The sequence below is a fragment of the Salvia hispanica genome, chromosome 2 (genome assembly GCF_029641045.1).
Source record: "Salvia hispanica isolate PSC_SH4W2 chromosome 2, Shi_PSC_v1, whole genome shotgun sequence".
NCBI lineage: Eukaryota > Viridiplantae > Streptophyta > Magnoliopsida > Lamiales > Lamiaceae > Salvia > Salvia hispanica.
Genome location: NC_142693.1, coordinates 20482570 through 20489191, shown reverse-complemented (window position 1 = coordinate 20489191; position 6622 = coordinate 20482570).

The window sequence follows — 6622 nt, the reverse complement described above, 5'->3', positions numbered from 1 at the left end:
CATTGTATGTGTGTACAATATGTGTTGTATTAAGTTGTATATGTAGTGTGTGTGTTATGTGTATATTGTGTGTTATATATGTGCAGTGTTTGTATTGTGTGTTACTACCTCCGTCCCCAACTATTGTAACACTTTGACCCGACACGAGTTTTAAGAAATGTAATGGAAAGTGAGTTGAAAAAGTTGGTGGGACGTGGGTCCTACTTTTAAAGTATTAGTTTTATAATAAGATGTGAGCAGGAATGAATTAGTGGAATATGAGGTCCACTACCAAAAATGGTAAAAAGTGAAGTGAGACAAACTTTCAGGGACACACCGAAATGGTAAACTGTGACAAACTTTCAGGGACGGAGATAGTATCAGTGTGCGATATATGTATTGTATGTCATGTGGGTGTGGTGTGTGTATTGTCTTAGTATGTGTGCATTGTGTGCGCTATGTGTGTATATATCATATGTGTGTATGAATTATGGGTTGCATGTGTGTGCGTGCTCAATATGTACATTGTATAGGTGTGTGTGCACTATGTGTGCATAGTGTGCGTGCAATGTGTGTCTTGTGTGAGTATGTGCGCAGCATGTGTGATATGTGTATACAATGTATAAAGGTGTCCACTTTTATAATTCTTAGGAATTTCAAATATATACTTTGTACATGGAATTCAAATTGTAAAACTGATATAATTTGGAATTGTAATTTTGTGGTACTAACATTCAATTTGAAATTGAAGATTCTCATTCTAGTTCTTTATCCTCAATTCCATGTGATACATAAAATTCCAATTACAATTTAATTTTAGTTGCAATCCCAATTCCAATGTACTACCAAAGACATCTTACTATTACGATAATGCCTAGAGATCCTCCAAAGAGAGAGAAGAAAAACCCTAATCCATTTGAAAGACCAATTGGCTACTTGAGCAAAAAAAATCTTCTCGTGGCAATTCAAAATACTAGTTCAATTTTTCAATCAAAAACGAGATTTATTCTATCTAATAAAGTCAATGAATCGATCTAGAACCTATGAGTGTGTTTTTTAATTATTCTTGATCAGTGGGTAGTTAAATCCAATAGTGTGCATTGAGCAAAATGCAGAAACCTAAATCTTATCAAAGTACTAGTATAATATTTATTTTATTTTACATTATCAAGAAAACAACTTTTATTTGAATATAAGATAGATCTTGAATGCAAAGTACTAAATATATTTTGTTTTACATGATCTAGGAAACAATTTTTATTTAAAGATTAGATAGATGTTGGATATGATGGTGAAGTACAAGTTAGTTGGAAGTTTACCACATGTGAGGGCTGAATTCAAGGTGTTCCACGAGTTAGTAATGAAAGTGCACTAATATGCCTTGCTTGATTTGATTGCGTTAATACATGCTTAATCTGTTCTTTCATCTTTTGAGGCAATTATGATGTCTAGTCCTTATGCATTCCGTGCGTCTATTCTTGTGTCTTTATTGTTTTGTTCGAGGACAAACAAAAATGTAAGTTTGGGAGAGTTGATACGCTCTGATTTTGCACTATTTTAAGGCCGTAATTTGGTCTGTTTTTTATGGCAAAGTCACTCTATACGTCCATTATTAGCATAGTTTTATCTATTTTGGTATTTTGATGTGTTTTGTAAGAAATGTGCATAATTGAGCCGAAAAAGGGAGTCAAAATGCAAAGTCTGGAAATCTGGAGTCAGACGGCGACCGGCAACCGCCGCGGATGTGTGCGGCGACTGCCGGCGTCCGGCGGGCAGATCAATGCAGTGGTCCGCCTCGGAACAATACGCTTGGAAGAGAAGTCTCGTCCGACGACTTCCGGAAGTCGTGCGGCGCACTCCGCCGCCGAAGAGACTGACTCTCTGGACTCCAACGCGGCGACCGCAAGCCAAGGTGCGGTAGCCCGCCGGAGAAAGGCGGTGAATCCGAGATGCCCTAGATTTGCTCCAAGATTTACCATATTTTGAAGATCTTTTCCTTCTGCAACAAGGATTGGCTTTCTCCTATAAATAAGACCTCAAGCTTCATCAAAAAGAGAGAGCTTCTACTTGCAAAATAATTCATAGAGATCAAAAGGTAGAGTACTTCACTTGTGCAAGGAGTTGGAGAAGGATTTCAATAACATCAAGAACGACAAGTATTCAACCTACGGGTTTTATTTGCTTTAGTTTTATGTTCAAATTGTCTTCCCTTCAATCTATGTGTTTAGCTTATTTCACCATGTGTAACTAAACTCATAGGATTCTAGGGATGTGTTAGTAACGACTTTGGTTATACAATTCCTTTTTTCTATTTAATATTCGTTTTGTTCTTACTTTGTATCTTCCCTAAGTAGTTCTTATGCTGCATATTGAGTGACACAATTGTGTATGATTTAATATAGCTTTCTTCATATCTGTGACAGAGTTCTAGCAAGTTAGATTCACTTAATAGACGCTACAGTTAGCTTCCCTTAAAACGACACTGTTAATTGAGAGTGGGGACTTTTCAAGGGTATTAGGAGCTATTCGGAGTTACGTGTTAGGATTGACAAACCTAATCTTGTAATCAACGTTTGCATTGCATGAGTATAAGCTAGGCGACTCGTCCTATCAAAGTAATAACTGTGCTAGGGTATTGTAGTTTGGAATTTGTATAACCATAACTGTGAACGCACATCCCTAGGATTCCCATATCTCTATCGATTGTCTCTGTGTTTTACTCGCATTTAGTTGTTCATTGCTTTTTATTGTTTTCTATTTTCAAAGTTTTCCTAAACCTTTTGTTCTTCCAAATAGTAATTGAGTCTTAGTAGAGGATGTTGTGTTTGCCTTCCCTCTCGGTATTAACCTTTAGCTATACTATTCCTACTATTTATACTTGCAGGTATTTATAGTGCTAATAAAAGTGCATCAAGTTTTTGGCGCCGTTGCCGGAGAAGACAATTCACTTTGGAGTGATATCGTCAAATGGATAATTTTACTACTTTGGATTTTAATCGCTTTCATTTTATTTTAATTTTAATTTTAATTTTGTTTTAATGGATTTTCCTACAGGTATGGAGGATCCATATGGCAACTGTGATGAGCAGCAAGGGGAATCTTGCGATGAGTACTATAACCCCGACAATGGGGGATCATACTACAATCCAAACTGCTCTGACAACTCCTACGATGCACAAGACTACTATTCTGATAATTCTTCTGAAATATGTGCAGGTATGGAGGATCAACCCCGCTCCAATTGGGAGAATCTTTTGGAAATCTGCATCGCAGATGTTCTCGAACATAGAAAGGTGACGAACCAGTGGTTGGAAAATCTGGAAAGAAATACAAGCACCTTGGAAAGGGGGTTGGCAACCCTTGTTACTCAAGTCGGGATGCTGGAATTTAACCTTGGGATCCTTGCCACAACCATAGGAAGCAGGCACACTCAAGGTACGCTTCCTAGCCTGCCAGAGGTAAACCCGAAGGAAAGTGCCACGCCGTGCAGCTGCATAGCGGAACTACATATCAACCTCCGGATGTAGGAGACCTAGGCAGGGGAAGAAGGGAGGCAGAGAAGTCACCTGGCAACACGTCTGCCGAAGACGTGTGGCGGCCCGCCGCACCCCAACACGGCGACCCACAGTCTACACCCCAGCAGATCGAGATAGACTCTGGCCTGGTCATTGATGAAAACGCGGCGGCCGCCACACCCCGTCGCGACGGCCCGCCGGCTGGGAAGCAGCAACCAGAAGAACCACCACACTGCGGTGTTACCGTCCCATATCCTCAACGATTGAAGAGCAAGAAACTTAACGCTCAGTTTGCCAAATTCTTGGAAGCAATGAACAAAGTCCACATCAACATTCCACTAGTAGAGGCCCTGCAACAAATTCCAAATTACGCTAAATTTTTGAAAGATGTGGTGGCCAAGAAAAGGAAGTGGGGGAAGTACGAGCTAGTGGGCTTAACAGAGAATTTCAACGCTATCATCCAAAAGGGACTACCCACTAAACACAAAGATCCAGGGAGTTTTACTTTGTCTTGTGTTTTAGGGAATGATGTGAAAGGTAGGGCGTTATGTGATCTAGGATCTAGTATTAACTTGATGTCTTTATCTTTTTACAGGAAACTTGACGTTGATAGCATCCGTCCCACCTCAATCACGCTACAAATGACAGATCGAAGCACAACAATACCAATGGGGATAGTAAAAAATGTTTTGGTAAGGGTTGGAGAGTTTATTTTTCCAGCTGATTTTGTAGTGTTAGATATGCAGGAGGACAAGAAGGTGCCCTTAATTCTTGGAAGACCATTTTTAGCTACTGGGGGAGCCATGATAGATGTACAGAAAGGAGAGCTTACATTTAAGCTACACGATGATAGCATTACATTCAACATTTATGACGCCCTGAAATTTTATGGAAAGGAGGGGCAGAAGGCTACCAAGAATGTAGTGTCATCCAAGTCGTCACCGATTGTGTGGGAGAAGTGGAAGTCACTTATCGCCAAACCCAGGATCCTCTCGAATCTTGTCTAATAAATTTTTTCACATCTAGTGCTGACTTATCTTCTTGTGATGCTAACGTGTGAACCATCATTGCAGAATTGAAGGTGCAATCGGAAAGAATCCCTCAAAAGGGGAATGCATTCTTGCCATTACGCACTCCCGAAGAAGAGGCAGAAAGGAAGAAAGCAATGGGAAAGCCACGAGGACCGCCCAAGGTAGAGCTAAACCCTCTCCCCGAACATCTCAGGTACGCATTCCTAGGGCCAGATAATACCTACCCGGTTGTTATGTCCGCTGTTTTGAGTGAGAAAGAGTGTGAGAAGCTCTTGTGTGTTTTGAACAAGTATAGGTCTGTCATAGGATGGTCTATTAGTGATTTGAAAGGAATTAGCCCAACCACATGCATGCATAGAATTTTACTTGAGGAAGGGCATAAACCTCGTGTGCAAAACCAACATAGACTTAACCCTATCATGCAAGATGTAGTTAGGAAAGAGGTGATAAAGTTACTAGATGCATGAATTATCTATGCAATATCTGATAGGGAATGGGTAAGTCCTACGCAAGTAGTAGCTAAGAAAGGGGGGATGACGGTAGTGCCCGGCCAGGATGGAGAGATGATAGCCACTAGAGTAGCTACAGGTTGGAGAGTATGCATTGATTATAGGATGTTAATGTTGGAACATATATACTAAAAAGCATTTTTCGAGTTTTTGAATTTGATAAATTGCTTGTATATTGTAAACACTCTTCATTTAATGAGAATAATAAATGTTTTCTTCACACTGTGTATTTTACTTTAATGGGTATTGACCGTATTTAATTATATATTAAATTATATAATTAAAGCGTCGGAAAGTAAAATCAGTCTAAGTCTTCTACATTGAAGGTTGGGTCGTGGAACAGGTCATCACAGTAGGTGGCCCAACCGGTACCTTGTAGAAGTAAAACTTTTTCACAACCTAGATAGGCTTTGGCTACCTATCGTGAAAGGTTGTAGTGTCCATCCGAAAAGTCGTCTTTACCTTGAGAATGACTAGTGACACTGGTGTGGTATAGCATTGAATGGATGTAAAGTATAGACACGTCTTTGTTGCTATCTACTGTAAGACGATGTCTTGGAGATTTAATATTTCCTAATCTTTGTAATAATATAGGACACACGTTATTTAATCATACGTTGCTTTGACTTATCAATAGGTGCGGGTTTTTCGCAACACAATATTCCTGATATCTTGGGTAGTAGTAATTAATAACTAGTATGGTGTCAGTTTTATTATTACATTGAATCGTGTGCCTGCGTGGTTTGACTATATCCCCAAGAGGTGTTCGAGAGAAGTTCTATTATTCGGAAACCCGGCCGGTTTGGATTTAATCCAAGAATAAATAGAAAAGGAAAAGTATATTTTTAATATACATCTCGTACTAGACAAACTCTTGGAAATAAAGATATTAATTAATTTAAAGTCTATAGCAGACTACAAATTAATTAATGGATATAGAAAGTCTTAGACACGGGAAATAATATATTAAAGAGGTTAACTCGGATTGCTTGTAATCACGGATTGGATGGACGGTCAATATTTCTTCTATAGTGGCACAAGAAATATTCCATTGGCCTTATATTAAATTATGGGTTATAATTTAATTAGTAAAGAAGGTCCAATAGGGGAGGCCCAACCCAAGCCCCATAGATCCCTAACCTAGCCCATCATAAACTCTATAAATAAGAATGTAAGGAGGAGACATAAATGTTATCACAAACCCTAGCCTCCACACTTGGCTTTCTTGTCTTCTCCTTCAAGATTCTTATAATTTCTAAGAGATTCCTCCCACAAGGAATTTAGATCTATAGAGTTAAGGGTCATAGGTTAGAAGATCTTTGGTCTTGCATTCACAATCAAGCTTCAAGATCTACACGTGGAGAAGTAGCAAGCCACTTCGATTCTTTGGAGAATCATTGTTGTAAGTATTCAACAACATAATTTAAATTAAATTATGTGATTAATTGCACAATTATATGTTTCTACATGTTCAAGCATGAAATTGAATCGACCCACATAATCACCTAAATAGATTCTTATGTGGATTTATTTAATTTGCATTTTCCGCTGCGATTATCCCCAACATCTGGTATCAGAGCCATGCTTT